At 39.5% G+C, this 23259-nt stretch overlaps 1 protein-coding gene across 1 annotated transcript in view; it reads left to right on the top strand.

Moving 5' to 3' along the window:
• Positions 1–4402: 4402 nt before the first annotated feature.
• LOC120425820 (titin) overlaps positions 4403–23259 on the top strand; it is a 222520-nt gene continuing 203663 nt past the window's right edge. Inside the window, exon 1 of the mRNA XM_052706601.1 lies at positions 4403–5406. The gene's annotated coding sequence lies outside the window, so the exon portion shown is untranslated. The remainder of the gene's footprint in view (positions 5407–23259) is intronic.

Here is a 23259-nt window from a genome sequence, read left to right as displayed (position 1 = left end):
AGTTGAACGGTGCGGGTCGCGGTCATCACGCCAGAATTTCGTTGCCGTTTCCGTCTTTGTTGTCCCCCCGATTGCGTTTGTTTTTCTATCCGGGCGGTTTCGCGGAGTTTGACAGTTGCGTTCGGGAAGTTGAACGGTGCGGGTCGCTGTCATCACGCCAGAATTTCGTTGCCATTTCCGTCTTTGTTGTCCCCCCGATTGCGTTTGTTTTTCTATCCGGGTGGTTTCGCGGAGTTTGACAGTTGCGTTCGGGAAGTTGAACGGTGCGGGTCGCGGTCATCACGCCAGAATTTCGTTGCCGTTTCCGTCTTTGTTGTCCCCCCGATTGCGTTTGTTTTTCTATCCGGGCGGTTTCGCGGAGTTTGACAGTTGCGTTCGGGAAGTTGAACGGTGCGGGTCGCGGTCATCACGCCAGAATTTCGTTGCCATTTCCGTCTTTGTTGTCCCCCCGATTGCGTTTGTTTTTCTATCCGGGCGGTTTTGCGTTTTCGCTTTTTCGAATATTATTTGGTTTTATCTTTCCACAGCCGGCTGTCTAAGATTGAATCATTTAATCTAAATCAACACCAAATAACCGGGAATAGTCTCATCCGCATCATCCGACTGTTTGCCTTGAGAATTCATAATCCATCACACTATTAAACAAAATTTATTGATTTGGGTCGCATCATCATCCTCTATGATGAATCCTGGCCATTACCTTTACCCACTAACAAAATCCCAAGTAGAAGTAGTTTTTCCGGCACACGTGGGGGTGTGGATATCGTATAGAACCCACCCTTGGTAGCAACCTGTGCTAACTAACATTCCCGTCCCAATCCCCCGAGATCTACAAACTGACATGGCGGGCGCCGTTGGTGGCCAACGACTGTTACCTATTTGCTCCAGATCTAGTTTTGATGATCTTGATGTTTTATCTTTTCAGCGCATTCATACATGCTGTTGATAAGGGAAACACCATTAGATCGTTGAAGCGTATGACCGGTTGTATTGATAGAATATTACGGTCCTGTTCAGCAACGGAGAAGGACAACCATGGGTGGTCTCTCATGCTCATGCTCATGCTCTAAAGGCAGCCTACGTGCGAAAAGGTAATTTTTGTTCATAATTTACTTTAACACTAACGAATCAAACATTCATGGATAACTTTTCAAGGGAGCGTCCATAACCAAAGCCACTAATATGGCAGACGTGTATCTACTAGACACACCTTTACTCCAAATATGAGCCTGATTGGTTGAAAATACGACTTGTAAGAGCCATTGTATCATTGTTCCCCGTGTCTCATTGATGACTACTCTACCCTACCCTTCCTCAATGGGATGGCTTAGTGGGATTTTAAGTAATGTCAACGATGTCGATATTGTACTGTTACTTGTATGAGGATGCAAAAAAAACAAAGCAATCCACTTTAACGACCCCCGGGTCTTTTGTTGTCTCTGTTGCAAATTTCTGCTTTTAAATACCTTTCTAAAAATGTATAGCATGACGGGTTTTCTTACAAAAACCACCCTTTTACAATCTTCCGGACTTTTGTTAAAATCGATTTTTTAGCATAACTTTTGAAATACTTTACAAAACTTCATAATATTTACTAGGGTCTTGTGAAACCCCAAGACGGATCAAATGAGACCAGAACGGTCCAAATCGGTTCAGCCAGTCCGGAGATAATCGAGTGCATTTTTTTAAGGTGCACGGACTTACCGACATACACAAGCACAGACATTTGCTTAGAATTTGATTCTGAGTCGATATGGATACGTGATGGTGGGTCTACGAGGTCAAACAACGAAGTTCATTTTTTGAGTGATTTTATAGCCTTTCCTCATTGAGGTGAGGAAGGCAAAAAGTGTTTTTAAATGCATTTTACACTAGTTTAGTTGTTCAAACGAATTTTGAATAAAACCAAACATTCAAAACATGATTATAAACGCAGGCGAAAGCATTTTAAATTGATTTCAGCTGATTGCACTTGAACTTCCTTTGAAATTTTGAAGATTTTTGAAAAAAATATTTGTTTGCCCTTTGATTTTTGGGCTGATTTTGAAGGGGGGGGGAAACAAAAGCTTTTAAAAATATGTTTACCATTTAGTGTCGAAGGGACTTTAAATTCCGAAAAAACTTTTTTTGATCGAAAAAAAAAACAGTTTTCAACCAAGTGTGCTGATATTTGGCATGAGAGCCCCTATGGGTATGTCCTTCAAGGGAAACCATACTAAAACTTGATCGGAGAACTTTTTGAAAAACGTATCCACCCTTATGCACATTTCCTTTATGAAAAAAGCTAATCAATAATAGGCTCTAAATGTACCGTTTTAATGCCAAATTTCGTTTTTATGCATTCCACCACAAACGGAGAGGACTGTAAAATGAGAAGCAAAAAAGATTCTATCATGCTAAAAAGTTAAAATCTGCGAATTGTATGGAAATAAAAAAAAGGACTGAACCCCGAATATAAGAAAAGATTATTTGCCTGTTTCTACTTGTTATTATAGAGCAATTCTCTGAGATTTCGGTCATTCGATTTTTTTTGTATTTTTTAATCCGACTGAAACTTTTTTGGTGCCTTTGGTATGCCCAAAGAAGCCATTTTGCATCATTAGTTTGTCCATATAATTTTCCATACAAATTTGGCAGCTGTCCATACAAAAAATGATATGTGAAAATTCAAAAATCTGTATCTTTTGAAGGAATTTTTTGATCGATTTGGTGTCTTCGGCAAAGTTGTAGGTATGGATATGGACTACACTGAAAAAAAATGATACACGGTAAAAAAAAATGGTGATTTTTTAATTAATTTTTTGTTACTAAAACTTGATTTGCAAAAAAACACTATTTTTATTTTTATTTTTTGATATGTTTTACAGGACATAAAATGCCAACTTTTCAGAAATTTCCAGAATGGGCAAAAAATCTTTGACCGAGTTATGATTTTTTGAATCAATACAGATTTTTTAAAAAAATCCAAATATTGGTCGCAAAAATTTTTCAACTTCATTTTTCGATGTAAAATCGAATTTGCAATCAAAAAGTACTTTAATGAAATTTTGATAAAGTGCATCGTTTTCAAGTTATAACCATTTTTAGGTTACTTTTTTGAAAATAATAGCAGTTTTTCATTTTTTTAAATTAGTGTCCATGTTTGCCCACCTTTGAAAAAAATATTTTTGAAAAGCTGAGAAAATTCTCTATATTTTGCTTTATTGATCTTTGTTGATACGACCCATGGTTGCTGAGATATTGCCATGCAAAGGTTAAAAAACAGGAAAATTGAAAATGTTTTCTAAGTCTCACCCAAACAATCCACCATTTTCTAATGTCTAAGACCGATTCCGTAGAGAACTGCTCATATAAAACATTGCAGAATTATACAAAATTATCTTACACCCATCCATTTCACACGTCGATGCACAGAAAAAAAAAGTTTAATTTTGGAAGGTTTTAATTTTGGTTGGATAAATATTACCCCTATTTTGAGTATTATTACATAAAAATTCACTGAACTGGTGAATAAACACAAACTCAGTCACTATTTCCTGATGAATATTACCATATTTTTTTTCTGTGTGGATACGCTCTGTTATGCGGAACGTTAGGTAATAGATGGAATTACATTCTGTAATTCAACAAATATCAGGTCCTGTCTCATCAATTCAAACTCATATTTGAAATATGAGCTCCAAAATGAGCTCAGTACACCTATAGGTATGTATGTGGAAATGTTTCTAAAATCGTCAACATTTTTCTCGATTTCGTTGCAAATGTATTCAAAATCGATAACATTGTTGTTCATAATCGAAAAAAATGTTGACGATTTTGGAAACATTTCCATGTTGTCGAATTCAACAACACAGTGCTACCGGATTTGCTTGCAGGATTTCTATCCGTATAGAAAATCATGCACTGAAATTCCAGCAGATCACAATGAATCTCCTTTCATTATTTTCTCGAACCGCATAAGTTAATCGAAAAGTTCATTCACTACGCGCCAGCATGTCCATGTTCACTGATTCAATGCCTACCTCTACTACAAACCTGTTATCAGAATGCTTTTATCTAATGCTCTTCTCTCAATCGGTTGATGCATCACAAGCATATGTTGCGTGCGATGTTCTCCAAACGTCTTATTTATTCATGAATGAAGCTGCAATGAGTGAATAGTGTTCATTCTCCCAGCATGGATTTCCCGGCATAAGCTCTCCGAACCCATTGCATCGTTCGTTCGCTCACGAGAGCGTGCGCACAACGCAGCATATCTTCTCGAAGGCGTCCCAAAGGGAGAGCCACGGCTGTTCGGGCCAAGGAAATACCGAACGCAACCGCGCCGAAGACTGTCGATGGGCCGTGGAACAGCTGGAAAACGGTTGGAAACGTCGACGGAACTGTGATTTGCTGGTGCTGCTCTTTAGTACTTTCGTGATCTTTGAAACGCTGAGACGCGCGTTCGTCGTTGTCGTTGTAGTCGTGCGTCGTTCTTTCGAAGTCATCGCGCGCGCGTTTTTGCTCGTCGTCGTCGTTGGCGGCGGGATTCAAACCTGAACAGGCTTTGGATTTGCGTGCGTTCGTGCGTGCGTTGTAGGAGGTGACCGCACTGGCATCGCCTACTGTGACGACACGCGGTGCGGAAGTAAGTGTCCGAGTGCGTGCGTAAGTGTGCGGGTGGCTTCCGGAAGTGTGGAACAGGATTAGCCGGGGGAAAAACGGAGTGCTTCGAGCAGCGAAGGAATAACGAGCAAAAATAGCGATAATTTATAGCAGCTCGGGCGATTAAGGACACCAACGGAGCCAACGTTGGTGTGCGGTGGAATTTTTCTGTGTATTTCCACATCATTTTTTGCGGCCATCACACCGGGGTCGTTTCCGTTCCGGTAGAATCATATGTGGGGGTGGTGTGACTAGAATGATGATGATGATTATGCTATCCCGAGGCTGAAGGCACACACCATCCGAGAGTGATGATGATGACAATGATAATGATTATGATTGCTGTCTGAGCGTATGTGTGCTCAATAGCCCTGGGGAAAGACACGCTGACACAGTGTCAATTCGTTCTGGCCGGGAGTCCTCGCAACACGGAAGTGACAACCGGAAGTGACAGTGAAAAGTGTGGAGAGGCGCTATTAGGAATGAAAATCGAGTTTATGTAATCGATGAAGAGCATAGCGAAGTGCTTTTTCCGGCAAACGGCGATAATCGTGTGAAAATGTATCAAGTTTGATGGAAGTTCCCCGCCGGGGAGGGAAGGCCACGTTAATGGGCCCTGATGAAAAGTGATTTTAAGTGATCCACTGAGTGACGTCGTGCAGTAATTTTGACTAGAGTGATAAAAAGCGGTTATTTTCATCTCGACCAGCGGCGGCAGCGACGGCGGTTCCTGCGGGTGTTATCCTTTAATTGAGCACTCAAGTGAGTTCATTGAAAATTCATGGAATAAATTATAACCACAAGCCGAAACAAAAAAAAATCTGTTTTCATAAAATCCGCCTTTTATCGCGTGACGGCGGTGCTTTTCGGTGCTCTCTTGTCCGGCACGCCGGCCAGAGACATCTGCTGCCATGGTGGATAAATTTCCGAAGCAACTCCCCGATCAGAGAAACATAAATCCTTGGCAATCAAATTAACACCACTGGTGCTGGAAACGGGATGTGGATGTTCGAAAGATTCGCAGTTGATTGAAGAATGAGTTGATGGTTTAGATGTGTAAATATTTTAACGATGGCAGTGTTTATGGATTCTGTGAATTTGGGTGCTATTGGAATAATTAACAATGAATATAATTTAAATATAATGAACTTAACTGTTAAATTGATAATTATTTAAATCCATGCGAAAAAAATATAATTAGGTTATAAAATCCAATGTTTATTGTAATGTGGCAAAACATTGACCATAACTTGTCAACTCGTTATGACCGCGCTTTATTGAGGGACGTATGTTTTTGATATACCAGATGACATTGAATCTGGGGGTGAATTCTCAATTGGTGTTACGTACACCAAACTTTGCTGAAAAAATGTATTCTTAAAACAAATCCTGTCATTTTGGCAGCTATTCGATTGGGGTATGCTTCTGGCAAAAACATGTCTAAATACAAATCTTTAAAAATATAAATCTTTGCAATTCCGTCGTGAAACTACTTACTTTTCCTGTCATTCTTGAACGACGAAATAGCCTACTTTTCTGTACCAAAAATAACAGAACCGAAAAGCAACACTTTTCAAAATAAACTTGTTTCGAAAAGTAACACTTTTCAACATTTTTTTGATTTAAACGATTTATCGACAAAATACATGAAAATTTGACTTAAAATTTCACTCAATGAGTGTTTTTCGGAATTGCAAAAAATGTTGTGTGGAACTCGTTGCAAAACTTGATTTTTTCAGCACTTGTCGTATTTACGACTCGTGCTGAAAAAATCATCTTTTTGCAACTTGTTGCATAAACTACTATTATGTAACTGATCGAAAAGTACCGAGATATTTGAAAAACTTCACTTCCAACACTATAGCATGTCAAAACTTTGTCCTCCGAAAGTTTTTTTTTTTTGTATGGACAATTGTCCATGAGGAGGTTTACAAAAAAAAGTATCCTCGTGGTTTGTGGATGATCCCTACAGAACAGTGACTTCAATGGTTAAAATAACTATTGTGTTTAGGGACCATCCATAAAATACGTGGACACTTTTTCAAATCTAAGACTCCCCTCCTCCCCTAGTAGACAATGGTCATACAAAAGATTTTTTTTTGTGTGGAGCGTGGACAACGGCTGAACCCCCCCTCCCCCCCCCCAAGTTGTCCACGTGGTTTATGGATGGTCCCTTATCAAAGTTAGTAAAACGATTCCATACTCCACAATCACAAAATTTCTTTTGAAACCTCTGTGACCATTTTGACAGAATGTGGTTTCACATAACACATAAAGTTGAAGCGATACAAAATTCAGAAATTATGTTTTTAATGGCAAATAACTTTTCTAAAACTGGTTTCAGCTTTTGAACTAAATAGTACAGCTTTATAGTTTACCCTTACATATCTAACTTCTCGTGTTTGTTTTACTTCAAACAACTCAACATAAAAAAAATCAAAACATCCACTTTACCGACCCCCGGGTCTTTTGTGGTCTCTATTGCAAGTTTCTGCTCGAACCTAGGAGTCCATAGGCTTGAATAGTGAGAGCACCCAAACCTCTTTTTACTCCAAGGAACCTTCCACCCCAGGATTCGAACTGACGACCTTACGATTGCGAGTCCAACCACCGCCAGCGATTCCTCCGGAGCAGACTTGGTTTGTTGTGTTGTTTGTTCTTACACGGGGGAGAAGACTCCAACACCTGGAATGACTTAACGGTTTAACAACAGCTAAGGTCGGGACCGACGTTTTACTTCCCAATCCGATGGAAGGTTGGATCAGATGAGAATCGATCCTATGATTTTCCGCTTACAAAGTGGACAGCGTAACCATTCGGCCAAGCTTGCTGCCAACAACTCAAAGTTCTCAAATATTTGAAGCAAGTTTTTAATTTATTTTTGCAGTATTTGTGCTTCTTTCAGCCAATACAAAGTAGTATTTCTACACCCAAAGGAAAAATATATCCCAAGATCTGCAACAGTGGATTTGCTGCAGAAAATGACACATTTTTTGCAGTAAGCTCATAGCTCATTTTTTTTTGCCCGCGTGTAAACATGTCAGCGATCTGCAGTTCTCACCAACACATATAATGCTGGCCCGTCCCCGAGCAACACTCCAAAGAGAAGAGTATGTTGGTGCTCTTTCACTCACATTTCATCAAGCGTCCATGGCGCGGTGGTAGCGTGTCGGATCAATAATCAAGAAGTTGGTGGTTCAATCCTCGATCTGTAAAGGGTTTTTTTTTGTGAAATACAACCATAAAGCCGTCGGTAATGTCGATAATTGTCAGTAACGGGCAAAAATGTCATACCCCTATATCGCAAAAAATGCATGAGAACAGTTTTCATGCAGATTCTGATATACTTTCATGCCGCCGATTTTTCATGGTTTTATTATCCCACATGGTTTTCATGGATTATAATTCACTGTGGTTGAATGTTTTTTCATAGCACAAAAACATGATTTAAACTATATGATAGATTTGCATCATTCCACAATCAGTCTTCCTTTTTAACATATTTAACCCTCTAACACCCATTGTTGCACTGGTGCTCCATAAATCTTTTACTTCAAACTGTAACTTCTTGAAAAACATTTGATTTGTTTAATGGTAAACAAAAACGTAAAAAAATCTTGCTTTTGGGATAATATTTTTTTAATGAAATAACACCTCTTTAAAAAGCTTACCCAAAATCGACGTCGTCGTGCTATCTTGTCGCACCCGCCATTTTGACGTTCCGAGAAAAACGCGTTTTAATGTTTGACCTTGAATATACAAAAACGAGAGCACGAAATGTAAACAATAACAAACACGTTTTGTTTGGCTGACCATTCTGTGCATTGTCCCAAAGTTTGGTTGAAGTTGGATGCTGGAGTCCCGAGTTATAATTACAAATGTTTACGGTAGTCTAGCTTGTACGTGCGACAAACGCATCCTGACTTTCTTGGCCTGAAATCCCTTTGGCCTTTTGTCGCACTTACATCAATTTTCATGGAGTGACAAGATAGCACGACAAGATTGAAACTACTTTCATATGTAAAGTGACAAAAATGCACGGAGTTTTTTCGGTTTTTGTTGAATATCTCAGGATTGAAATCGAATTTTGGGGATCTGTGAAGGTCAAAAGGTGAGGCATTGTGAGTTGCACAAAATGGCGTTCTTAACTCAATTTGGCCCAAAATGCACGTACGACAAGTTAGCACGATGGCGACGAAATGAAATAGTTTTATTTTCCAGAGATGTTTCAGAAATTAATATAATCAGAAATAAATCTTGATATCAAATTATCTGCTAATTTGATTAATTCTTCGCCTTATCATCCTGGCCTTCTATCGGATGGGGAAGTAAAACGATGGTCCATTCAACAATAAATGGAATTTAACTTTTTTTTCAGAGCATTAAAATAAATGGTATCAAAATGTTCAAAATTTAGGACCATGCAAATATTTTTCAAAGTTTGTGTCCCTCGGCTGTGGCCGGAGTCGAGGGGGGGGGGGGGTTGGCAAAAAAATCAAAAAAATATAAATACTGAAATAACAAGCCACATTTTCATCATTTGCATTGAAAAAGTGTTTTAAAATGCATATTACTAGTTCAGTTGTTTTGCAATCATTAGTTTTTTTCAATTCAATTCGGTTTTATTTGTGAATAATCAAATTACAATGTGTACATATTATGAACCTAACAGAGTTTTTGTGTTCATTTCAGCTGTGTGTTACGTCTTAATTCGGTTTAGAGCAATTATTACTGTTAATTAAATGCACAAACAAGAGTAAGAAAAATTTTTCAAAAAACTTACGCAATTGCTAATGATAGGGGATAGGAATAGAAAAAGCTTACAACTAGATCACAGCAAAATTTAATCAATTATAGATGTGCTTGATCATCAGCTCCCCAAGGGTCAGGAATTGCTCCGCTTTGTTACGGCAGGTCCGGAACCGCGTCATCATCTCCCCCGCGAGAGCAAAGAACTCCGGCAGGGTAAAGAGGTCTTCCCCGGTGACTTCTTGCTGGGCCGCATTGCCGCTACCGGCAGCGACCACGCTGGCGAACGATCGACCCCATCCAGGAGGGAACGCTGGGTTGTCCGCTGGAACCGTACGATGACCAGCAGCCGGCACGGTTACGCTCGTACTTCGCTGAGGAGGGTGGGACGCTGCTGCTTTCTTTTTCCTCTTTTCCTGCTCCTCGAGGTAGGTTTTCCGTGCGCTGCATCCACGGTAGTTGCTGGTATGGTTACCTCCACAGTTGGCGCACTTGATGCGCGCCTTGGTTTGCTCTGCCTTGTCCCCCAAGTCCGCCTTGCACGGCAGTGCGCACGCCTCCGAGAGGTGTGTTCCACCGCACTTCACGCAGCGGGGCGGGAGGTTGCAGTTCCGCGAGCCGTGGCCAAATTTCTGGCAACGGTGGCATTGCGCTGCGTCCGTCGGGTTCTTTGAGTAAAACCGCCAGTTTACCCAAAAACCGTCCAATGCCTTAGTTTTCCGCAGGTCTTGAATTTTGACGGTGCCGCGGTCGAAGTACAACAGGTACAGTGTGTGTGTACCTGTGACCGTTGTCTTCCGCGAGAGGACTTTTATGTCACGCGGCGTTATTCCAGCACCCGAGAGGTCCTTCTTTAGGTCGGAGATCGGGCGGTCTTGGTACCCCTGCAAAACGACCTTCACGGCAGTCTTCTGCACGGGGTCGAATGTGTAGAACTTGAAGTTTTTATTCTTCAATTTCTCCACAACCAGGTCGAAGTTCTTGCTGTCAAATGTGTAGACTTGCACTGACGACTTACCGATTTTCAGACAATATCCGAGGCCTTCCAGCAACTCGTCAATATCGTCCGTCAACGTGTCCAAAACATAGATTGGAGGTGGTCTACGTTCCTTTGGAGAATTGTTCGTTTTTGACGTCGACACTTTCTTCCGTGCACGTCCATCGTATTCATCGTCGTCGGTAGTGCTGCTACCGTCGGTGTTGTTGTTGTTTTCTTCGTCGTCGCTCAGCATCTGGAACTCGTTCCTGATAGGAATGTTGGCGGATGTTGACGTGTTGGTCGTGGCACCGGAAGTACCGGAACGGGTTCGCACTGGTGATCTTGGAACATATCCGGGATGTAGCAACTTTTTGTCGATGCCTTCTGCGCTCACGCTCCCCTGCGCGATGGCGGTCGACACGGCGTTGGCTTGTTTACCTTTTTGCACACGGCCGGTAGACGAACTTCGCGGGTTTTTCGAGGCCGCACTCGAACTGCCACGGCCACGGCCGGCCTTTGGCATGCTGCAGGAGCAAACTCGCGGATAATCACGGTAGACTACGGCGGAAAATTTCGTAAAAACTATAGAGCACTGAGCACTTGACTGCTGCTTGCTCTCGTGCGTACACGGAGGTGGAATCATTAGTTTTCAAAATGAAAAAATTCAAAAAAATTTGCGAAATTTTTTTTTGCGATAATTAACATCGAAAATTTTTAAAAATGAAGAGATTTTTAAACTAACCTAAACATGCTAAAAAATATTTTGAACGCCGGGGAATTCATTTTAAATTGATTTCAACTGATTGCACTTAAATTTACATTGATATATTGAAGTTTTTTGAAAAAAATATATTTTTTTTACCCCCTGATTTTATGGGCCAACTTTGAAGGGGGGGAGGGGAGGGGGAAAAAAAACTTTAAATAAAATTTGTACCAGCCTTATACTTTCGCTTTAATTTCGGGAATTACCGAAAAGAAATAAAATTTCCCGGAAAACGGAGAATTTGTTTTCCTGGGCGGGAAATTTGATGCTCTATCACTGCTGAAAATATAAGAAAATGTTGTTATTTATGCGCAGGCCAATTTATTGTGATAAATTTATTTAAAAACAAGAGCAACATAAAAATTCTCAAAAAAAGCATTTGAGATTGAATTAACATCTACAAAAACATCAAATCAAATTACTTCCTCTACAGCATTGCCTTGGCGTTCTCGATTACGAGAATCCTACTCAAAACTAGGTGTCCGAAGGCTTGATTGTTGAGGCAATTGCAAACCTCTTTTTACACCTAAGCTTCCATCCACCGTGATTCAAACTGACGACCTTCGGATTGTTAGTTCAACTGCCTGCACCGAGGCAAGACCAAGGGAGACGACACCTACACCTGGACTGAATTAACGACCTAACCTCTAGGTTAGACCGGGGCCAAAATTTACTTCCCCGTCCAACGGAAGGCGTGATCAGACAAATCTCGTCTCGAAAAATGCTACCGGGACCTTCTAGGATCGAACCCTGGCTAACTGGGTGATAGGCAACCACGCTTAGCCCTACACCACGGTCCCAACTACATCAATAATTCTTAAATTATAAAAATGGTTGCGTCAGCTGTTGAAAGGTACCCCATATCTCAGCTTAGGATAATTACTGCACTGATGTTTTTGCCAAAACAATCCAATAAATGAAAAATAAAAATGGTTGTGGGACATTTATGTGACCTGGGGCTGATTCCACGCTCGTTGTAGTCGTAAACGATGTCTCTAATACAAAAGTCTTAGTGTGCTCCATTAGGGTGTAATATCGTTGTATGGAAAAAATGAAAGATGGCCCAATTTGATGGGCACAGCACTTTTTCAGTTCCTTTTGGGGTCCTAATCACCCTCCCAAAATTTGGGAACGATTGGTTTTGTCTTCGCTTTGCGCAAAGCGATTGAAATTTGTATGGAAATTACTATGGGAAAACGTACTTTTTTGTATTTCGATTTTTTAAATTTTCACGTTTCACGGTATAATAAAACCCAGCACATAAAAAGTTGCGCTGAAATGTGCTCTACAACTTTCCCGAAGAAAGTATGGTGCTAAAATGCTTCTGAAAAATGATATAGAGTTTTTCAGAAAAAAAGATAAAACGATGTCTTGAAAATCACTTTATTTGCCAACACTGCCATAGCACACGCTGTGGGTGGTGTTCAGTCGGGGCTTTTCTTTCTCCTTGTTTGTCTGTGGTTTAGAAAGAAAATGTTTTCTGATAGTTTCTTTATAAAATTGGAAGTAATATTCTAAACACATTTTTTACGTAACCACCGTTATTCTACAATGTGACGTAAGCGCCAAATTGTGAGATTTTATAGCTTTCAGTGGCAATAAAAATATAATTGATGTTTGTTCAATGTGGACAAATTATTTTTATGATGGTTCATTTTTTTCATAAATTATGTTACTTATTTGAGAATCTGCGTTTTGCTTAACATGACGTAACCGACATTTTTATTTTGTGGTTTTCAGGGAAATTTCAGCCTAATTTTATAAGATCTTACTTATCACGGTATTTTAGTTCAAGCAATACGGTTTTGGCAAAAGCCTTGCCGATTTTATTTTTCAATGAGATCTAAACGCCAAATGTTTGAACATCGACTGTAAAATAATCATATAAAATGGTTCAATCTATATTTATATATATAAAAAAAATCGACTGTTTTGTTCGAACGCGAATCAATTCAACACGGAACGTTGGATCGATGTGCTCTTTGTTGCGTTGGGTTCATATAAGTCCAAGGAAGGTTTTTAATCTAATCTAATCTAATCGAACACAAGCGCAGCCAGTCCGAAGAAAGCATCCGGGAAGAACTTATGGTTAGATTACGCCTTGAGTTCTTTCTTGTCATTATTAATGATTGCAGTACTTTCGAGAACCCCCGAAATGTATTACACTCACTAAAGCGGCCCGGCCTACTGCGTTGCATTAACCGCAAGAGACAGATTCTATGAACGGAACCCACATTTCATGGAATCATCAGGGGAAGAAGAAGAAGTGGGGACATACCGTACCAACCACTTCGAGTTATTTATAGAATATGGTGTGTGGTGTGTGTGTAGGGGAATCGTTGGGAGAGGGATTGTTGTATTATTTAGTATATGACCTTGTGACATTATTTCACCACTACGGATTAATTCACTCAAGGGGTGTTAACCCCTCGGTGGCCGAGTGGCTAGAGCATCTGATTACCAATCCAAAGGTGTGAGTTCGAATCCCACCTGATTTCATGCGTTTTTTGTTCATATTCAAAGTTCAATTATAGTCAAATAATTTCAACGAGACCGGTCGGCAATCGAACCCGGAACCTTCCGCTTATGAGGCGGGAGCCGTAGCCATTAAGCCACGGGCCGGTCCTCATATAAGTCCAAGGAAGGTTTCTACGCCAAAAAGTGACAACTTTGGCCACTCTGGAACCGATTCCGGAAAATCTGCAGATTGTATGGGAAAAGCTGCGTAAAATCATATTTTGATCACAGGAGGATGAATTAGCGAACAAGCAAGAAACGTTAGGAAACCAAAAAAAGGGCAGGACGAAGTTTGCCGGGTAAGGCTTGTTCATGATAAAAAAAGAAAAAAATCAACGTACCATTTTAATTGTTTTAAATTTTATGTTGCATATGGGTAATTCTCCGCCAACTCACACAGCAGTTGCCCCGACCCCTCTTCGATTTGCGTGAAACTTTGTCCTAAGGGATAACTTTTGTCCCTGATCACGAATCTGAGGTCCGTTTTTTGATATCTCGTGACGGAGGGGCGGTACGACCCCTTCCATTTTTGAACATGCGAAAAAAGAAGTGTTTTTCAATAATTTGCAGCCTGAAACGGTGATGAGATAGAAATGTGGTGTCAAAGGGACTTTTATGTAAATTTAGACGCCCGATTTGATGGCGTACCTGAGTAAAATCGCGATAACTCGTGATGTTTATAAGCAAACCCATTATGTCTATAAATTAAAATTTTTGTAATTGTCTGCTCTACAACTTTGTAGAACATTGTTACACTCTAAAAAATAACCCTGCAAAGTTAGAAAAAACACGAAATTTTAAAATGAAAAATTTTGCTCTAAATGAAAAATTTACCCTTCTGAGTCAATAAAGATTCGAAAAGTACATTAAATTTCCCATAAAATGACATGTTCCAAAAATTTTTACAGTCGAGTAACGGAAAATGGGAGAATTTTTAAAACTTTTTTTGTGTTTTTTTTTCGATGAAAAATACGTTTTTTTTCGGAATTCTGAGTACGCCATTAAATTGGGCATCTAATTTTACATAAAAGTCCCTTTGACACCAAATTTCAATCTCATCACCGTTTCAGGCTGCAAATTATTGAAAAACACCTCTTGTTTCGCATGTTCAAAAATGGAAGGGGTCGTACCGCCCCTCCGTCACGAGATATCAAAAAACGGACCTCGGATTCGTGATCAGGGACAAAAATTACCCCTAAGGACAAAGTTTCACGCAAATCGAAGAGGGGTCGGGGCAACTTTTCCCGATTTCGTGTGAGTTGGTAGAGAATTACCCATATGAAACTTTGCCTTGAATTCAAATCCCGGCATACACCTGCTCAATAAACTTCCCAAAACATTTTGGAAGCAAACCTTCATTTGAAGTTTTCCACAAGATGAAGATGAAATGCGCATTAAAGAACTTCCTGGAATAACATTTTCGGAAGTTTCGGTCGCACGTGGTTAATAAACGGAATTTGAAAATCTGAACGTAATAATTTTTTTCTCAACCGTTTCTTTTTATCAGGGCCTCGTGGCGCGGTGGTAAGTGGCTTCGGCTGCCGATCCCTAAGTTGCTGTAGTGCGCGGGTTCGATTCCTGCCTTATCCTCCTGGCCTTCTATCGGATGGGGAAGTAAAACGTCGGTCCATTTGCGTAAAAGAGGTTTTGGGTGACTCACCACACATAACCTTCGGACGCCTAGAAATGAGCAGAAACTTGCAACAGAGCTCACCAAGGTTGAAAAAAAATCACTTCGAGCGAATAACGATTGCCTGAAGAAAGGCCCTCTGAGTATACTTTGATCGTTTCTTGACCGAATGACGTCAGATTTTCAACACTGGAGCTCACAAAAGACCCGGGGGTCGTTAAAGTGGATTGCTTTGCTTTTTTGTTCTTTTTTTCATGCTGGCACAGATATCACTTCTCAAACCACCTTACAGAAAAAAACTCAACGTTTCTCAACTTAAAAAAAGGGAATCGAACAGCTGATCTAACCCTTCAAAGCTTTTAAGCCCAATCTTACGCACACAAGATCACACAAAAACTCACGTATACAACCACAGTATTATGAAAATTGAATCTTGGTTTTCGCACTGTAATATTACTGTTCTGATCATGACATAAAATAAATGTTTTAAATGTAATTCAAGTAAAACAATGTCAATGACCCCAATGTTAGTTTGTAAACAAAGTTACGTCATGTTAAGCAAAACGCAGATTCTCAAATAAGTAACATAATTTATGAAAAAAATGAACCATCATAAAAATAATTTGTCCACATTGAAGAAACATCAATTATATTTTTATTGCCACTGAAAGCTATAAAATCTCACAATTTGGCGCTTACGTCACATTGTAGAATAACGGTGGTTACGTAAAAAATGTGTTTAGAATATTACTTCCAATTTTATAAAGAAACTATCAGAAAACATTTTCTTTCTAAACCACAGACAAACAAGGAGAAAGAAAAGCCCCGACTGAACACCACCCACAGCGTGTGCTATGGCAGTGTTGGCAGATAAAGTGATTTTCAAGACATCGTTTTATCTTTTTTTCTGAAAAACTCTATATCATTTTTCAGAAGCATTTTAGCACCATACTTTCTTCGGGAAAGTTGTAGAGCACATTTCAGCGCAACTTTTTATGTGCTGGGTTTTATTATACCGTGAAACGTGAAAATTTAAAAAATCGAAATACAAAAAAGTACGTTTTCCCATAGTAATTTCCATACAAATTTCAATCGCTTTGCGCAAAGCGAAGACAAAACCAATTGTTCCCAAATTTTGGGAGGGTGATTAGGACCCCAAAAGGAACTGAAAAAGTGCTGTGCTGGAAAATTAATTATGTTATTACACCCTAGTGCTCCATGCACAATAGCTTTGGTTTTGTTTTGAAAAAGCTCTGCAATATTTCAACGCTTTCCCAATGCACTCAAAGCACACAATACGAATCAATCTCCTGGAAGATGACAACACAAAAAGTGCTCTACATCGAAAAGTGTTCCCGGATTGTCGAGCACCTGTATCAATCTGCGCTCCCACGAGTATTACTCGACGAGTTCGACACCAGTGTGACAGCGCGTTTCCGATAGACGTCGACAATTTCGAGTGATTAAACATTCATGTTTTGCTTGTTTAAAAATCAATCTCTCAAGCACACTTGTCCCCACGGTTCGGACGCCCCACTCAGAGTGTGTAGGTAACAAGTTGCCACATTGAAAAAAATGGATGGCAAAATATCCTCTTAAAACAGTAGTGAAAAAAAACTGTATGCTTGACTCGAAAACCTGGTAAAATTATAAGAAATACGTTATAATTAGAACATAAAATATAAAATTTTACCTGCTATAAATGTTTTTACTGTCTAAGTATGAACCATTATAGCGTTGATCGGTGCCTCGAAAGGTCCCTGCTCAGCAAAACACGTGAAGAGGTGGGGTTTTTCCGACAGCCTATGTGGCAGTTTTCCATGAACACATCTATACACGCTGAGAACATGATCCTTTTTTTTTACTCAACGCCGAAGCTCGAATCCTTTTCGCATGGGTTTGCTTTTTTTTATAGAAAAGCATATCGCAGTGCCAATCGATTAAACCTCGGAGAGTTTCAAAGTGGCTCAGCACGTCCGTCGTCGGGATAGTCGAGTGGGTATGGGGAACGTTGGGGAAGAGGAGAAAAAAAAAACATTAACATAACGTCCCGGCCGAGTGGTGTGCATATTGACGTAAGCGAACAAATTGAACCATCACAACACCAGACATGCCTTCACACTGTGGGTTAAAAATGGGAAAAGGTGTAGGATTTGTAAAATGTAGTTTGATGGCTGAACTCCACTGTCAAGAAAAGTTTTTAATTTGATTTGTTCAAGTGATTTGTAAATAGACTTCAATATATCTAAAAATATGACATAAAATTTTGTTTTAGATCGTTGTAAATATTTTATAAGGCGTCATCCATAAAGTACGTCACGCTCTAGGGGGGGAGGGGGGGTTGTCTCAAGTGTGACAAAGTGTGACAAGGGGGAGAGGGGGGGGAGGGGGGGTATGTGAGACTGTGACGTCACGCTAGACTTTTTTTAAACTGAAAATACATTTTTTAAATATAGCTTCAAAAGTTTAATGTTTGATAAACTTTACTCATAAATCAAACACGATTCAAGGCTTAAAGAAACAGAGTTTTTGATGGTAGATTTAATATGCTTAAAAAAACTGTGATGACCGATTGTTCGGCTCCTTTTTTTAAAAAATCCCAAGTTTTTTTCAGCGTTTTGGCTGTAGTGGCAAAATAAAAGAAGAAACCCCCCAATGTTATTACATATTTGGAAAGATAATTAATTTTCCTACAAAGAAATGTCATGTAGAATGAACCATAAAGTACTTGCTTCCCCTGAAAAGAAAATGTTGCGTGACGGGACAACATCGTAAAACTGGACTTTTAAAAGGCACACTACAACAATCGCTGCAGTTATGCCAGTTTGATTTTTTTTAGACTTTTGCTCTTCTACACATTATCACGAAATGAAAAACTAATCTTTTGCTCCTTGAACTGATAGAATTGGTTGAAATTTGAGATTTTGCCAGCCATTTCTTTCCGTGACGGGACAACGAAATAAGCAGATTTATGAAAAAAAATCCTCTCCAATTCAATGGCTTGCAGACTTCATTTTTTCAATATTTTTGGCTTCTGAGGTAAGAAAACGCATTTAAAGCACATTGCAATTATTGAATCATAATAAAAATGAAATCTTTCATTTGAAAAATCACATTGAAAATTGAAAAATGTGGCTTTTTGGTGTAGCTTCGCTAAGAATCGGACTGATAGTGATATAAATTAAAAACTTTCTCGATTGAATTCTGAATTTAAAAATAATCATTTTTCAAAATCATGATAAAATTTTACAAAAAAACAAGATAGTGGGGAGGGGGGGGGTCCGACCAAACGTGACGTACTTTCGAGGGGGGGGGGTCAGAGCCAGCGTGACAAAGTGTGACATAGGGGGGAGGGAGGATTAATTTTGGCCGATTTTAGCGTGACATACTTTATGGATGACGCCAAAGTTTACTTCGCCCCAATTTTGACTCGAAAATATAGAGGGATTTTTTTTCAAGGGCCATCAAAATTTCAAACAAGCGGCGAACGAAAACAATTAAAAATATCTTTACCTGCGTTAATTATTATAATCATGATTAAACCAGTAAAACAATATTTGGATTTCACTGGTTGCCTTGCCAAGGTTGACCAGGATAAAGATTCAAGAACAGGCTTATTTTTTTAAAGTTTTTGTTGAATTTTGGAATTGATGTCGTCGAGTGTGGTGCCTGCATTTTGTAAAGATACTATGCAATAGAGAAATAAAGGATGTTTTAGAAAAAAAAAGAATACATGGATAGAAATTTTGTCAGTAAATCCAGACATTATGTTGTTGATTTTTTATACATAGAAATGTTTCCAAATTATCAGATTTTTCGATTTGTAAACAATTTCGTCGTATTTGAAAATATTTTTCTTGGAATGATTTAGAGTAGTATTCATAGCACTTGCACCTCTTATTGGCAAATTGCAATCCAAGTATTGGGCTAACATTCCTATTCTTGTTGAACTACAGCCTTCTTGGGAGGGCGCCGGTATTGACGAATACAAAAGGGGTCTTCAGGGATTAAACAGTGAACGGAAGGTTGGCTCCCTCTGATTATTGTTGATTTATTGTTCAACTTCTAGAGCATCGTAAATAACATTTTAAAAGGGCTGTATCTCGAGAACTACATCATCAAGTCTTCTGAAACTTGGCCCAGAGATACTTGACAGTCATATAGAGCAAAATCCATAATTATCTCGAAATTCATATTCTTTAAAGTGCTGATATTGTACTTATTTTAAAGATTTTCATAGAAAATCAGAAATAACATTGTAAAATGGCTGTTTCTCGAATACTACATCAGAGAATGTTTTTAACTTTTTGCTCAGTGCTGCTTTATGGTGTAAGGCATCGATAGACACCAAAATCTGGGATTGCTTTTTTTTTCATTATAGCGGTATTTCGAGCACCTTGGCTCTGCTCATGCTAGAAGCTCTAATTGGGTAAAAATATGGCAAGCGTAGGGAAGTGCATTTCATATTGTTTTTTTTTTTTATTTTATTTTTTTGCATCCTATTTTTTTAGGACTGCTGAGAATTTGGTAAAAAAAATCTCAGATCGTTGGCCACGGGCCACTAAATGATTCGAATATTTGGCTTGGGTTGAGTTTCCAAATTGATAGCACTGAAGTAAGCTTCTTTTGCTGGAATGCTTTCCACCCCCTTTCAAAATAACAAAAGTGCTAACGGCTTCCGGGTGAACAATTTTCAATTATTTCGAATAATTTCATCGCGCGCACAACGATCCCACAGTGCTGGGAAATAATTTTCCATCACGGCGAACCTGACACCCTTTCGCACCCACAGCCCCCTGGCAAATGAAAGGATTAACCACACAACCATCTGAATCAGCTCACCAGTTTGGTTCGGTTTTGTTGGCAGACCTCTAGCTTCACACAACACCGTGGTGTGTGTGTGTGTGTGTGTGTGTGTGTGTGTGTGTATTCGTGCGAGTTGTGAATGTATTTAGGCCGGTTGACTTTCGCAGTGAACATTTTCCCATTTTGCGCAGGGACATGCAAAGCAGGTCTGGCTGCATGGGAGGGTAGGTCAGGTGGAAGAATTGGCCTGCTTAGGCAGAAGGTTGTCGTCACTTGGAAAAGGCGCCAAAGTAGCCCAGGATAATGACACCAATAAAAAATTGAAGTGATTAAAGCTCTCGCCACGTGAACGAGAACAAAGTCAAACCCGCTGTAGGGTGAGTTTGTTGGGTGGGTGTGTTTGTTTGTGTGTTTTTCAGCTCCAAGCTCCGAGAAAATGAAGAGAAATGAGGGAAAAACACAAAAAAAATAATCACGGGCGCAATAAAAAGTAAATAAGTCATGAAAACTGTCGTGCTATAATGGCGCATAACGGAAAACGGAAGGAAAAACAAATCCTTCTTGCGAGCTAGATTGCTTGCGAGTGAACGAAGGAGGGTTGGAACAGTGGAGTTGCGGGAGTTCTCATTTGGGGGAGGTCGTGGCTGCTGTTCACGTGGACTATGACGCAGCTGAAACGGTGTTGTCGAACACGTGGTTTTGCAATATACCTGCTTTCCTGAACGGAAGGGCAAAAGAGTTTTCACAGACGATGGAGGCAGTTGATGAAAATGCGTAAGCATTGAGGAGGGAATCTGAGGGACTGAGTAGACAGAGCAAGAACGACAAACTGAGAAAATTGCTTCATTACAAAGAAAAGCTCAATTAGTACGAGTCGTGTGGTTTCTGTTTATGTTGTTTACGGTCGCACAGATGTTGGATGAAACTATAAAAAAATGCCGTGTAGTAAAAGACTGATGATTTATTCCATGTCGTCTGAAAGAGCAGCGTTTCGACGTGTAATAAAATGCAACTCGTTGAAAATGTTCTTTTAAGACAAAAATTATCAAAAAGTCTTTAGAGATCCAAACTAAACTGTTTTAAATTTTTACAGTCATAGTATGTTGAATATTAAAAACGGTATTTTCAAGTTTGAAATTCAAAACAAGCTTACCCTGCAAGCCCAAGAATTTTATTTAAACCCAATTGGTCAATAGATATTATTTTTTTAATAAAAAAAAACACGTTTGAGATCACTCTAACTTGACTAAGTGAAGAATGACAATCTAGATTACTTCTTATTTTTATTGATGCAAAAATGTACAAAAATCAAAATCAAATAAAATTATTCGCTCTACACAGAAAAAAAATGTTGGTAATAATCAGGAAATGGTGACAGATTTTGTGGCAAAAAAAATGATTAATTTTACCCCAGAAAATGATGAATTTTCATTAGTTTTTGATGAATATTCATCAGGTTCACATTTTTACACATTTTTTATGTAATATTACCCAAAAAAAGAGGTAATATTCAACCTACCAAATTTTCAACATTCCAAAACTCAACTTTTTTTTTCTGTGTACAGCATTGCCCTGGCGTTCTCGATTGCGAGATTCCTACTCAAAACTAGGTGTCCGAGGGATTGATTGTTGAGGCAATTGCGAACCTTTTTTACACCTTAGCTTCCATCCACCCCGGGATTCGAACTGACGACCTTTGGATTGTGAGTCCAACTGCCTACCAGCGACTCCACCGAGACAGGACCCAGGGAGACGACTCCTACACCTGGACTGAGCTATCGACCTAACCTCTACACAGAAAAAAAATGATGGTAATATTCATCAGGAAATGGTGACAGATTTTGTGGCAAAAAAAAATGATTAATTTTACCCCAGAAAATGATGAATTTTCATCAGTTTTTGATGAATATTCATCAGGTTCACATTTTTACACATTTTTTATGTAATATTACTCAAAAATAGAGTTAATATTCAACCTACCAAATTTTCAACATTCCAAAATTCATTTTTTTTTCTGTGTAGGTAAGACTGTGGCCAACATTTACTTCCCCGTCCGACGGAAGGCGTGATCAGACAAATCTCGTCTCAAAATTCGCCACCGGGACCTTCTAGGATCGAACCCAGGCCGACTGGGTGAGAGGAAACCACGCTTACCCCTACACCACGGGTCCTGGAAAAAATGTACAGTGTTGTTAAAACAATATTTTCATTGATGTACAGTCCAGAGTCGATTAAAAGAAACCTCGATTATCCTAAGTTTCGATTATTCGAATTTCGATTATTCAAAGGTCTTCGGACTTCGGATAATCGAATCACGAACAAAAAAATTTGTGTATTGAAAATTTGTATTTCTCAGTACTTTTGTTTATAGAATGTATTCCACTTAATGAACTAGCAAAATAAATAACTTTTAATTCTTTCAAATTAACATTTCAATTATACCACACATTCCCTCATTGCCCTACCGCGTGTCGTAGTTGGCAAGACAGCTGGCAGCCGTTGCGAGAAAGCTCGCCGGCGGCATGGCTTGGGCTTTCCCAGGACACGGAACGTCTGGCACACACGTGTTTGTGCGTGTATGGTTAAGAGAAAAATTGATATAAATGAGTGCTTTTTATGTTTGTTCAAGCCCAAAGCGTGCTGCAAAAAAGTGGAGAAAAAGTTTCCGTAAATAGAATCCGCAAGGTGTGCTTGTGTGTGTGTGTGTGTGTGCACGAGAGTTCACTCTACCTTGACAGCGTATGTGTGCATGGACACACGTACACAAACGGAGAGATAAAATCAACGCTGTTTTCGTCACTCGTAATACCACCGACCAGCCCCGGTTCTGGTTCCGTGTTGGTGGTGGTTCAGGTGGTTTGACAGCCCGACAGGGCCGATTGTCACGCAATTGTCTGACGGCTTCTGGCAGAACGGAAATAAAGTGAGCACTAACACGAAAATTGCGCATTTATTGTGTGTTATTATTTGATTAGCATTATAGTGGCGCGTACAGTTTTGTATGGTGAACACCTCCCCTCTAACCCATTTTGTGGCTGGGGAAATCGATTTGTGAACAATACCAGATTAGTCATCAATGCAAATCAATTTGGCAGGTTCATTGGCCATTGATTGTTTTGAAAGGAGATGCCCTGACAGAAATTTGCGTTAAATTTAAGTCCTGATAGTCGG

Source organism: Culex pipiens, chromosome 1 (genome assembly GCF_016801865.2).
Source record: "Culex pipiens pallens isolate TS chromosome 1, TS_CPP_V2, whole genome shotgun sequence".
Classification (NCBI taxonomy): domain Eukaryota; kingdom Metazoa; phylum Arthropoda; class Insecta; order Diptera; family Culicidae; genus Culex; species Culex pipiens.
This window is presented reverse-complemented; position numbering and strand designations above follow the sequence as displayed.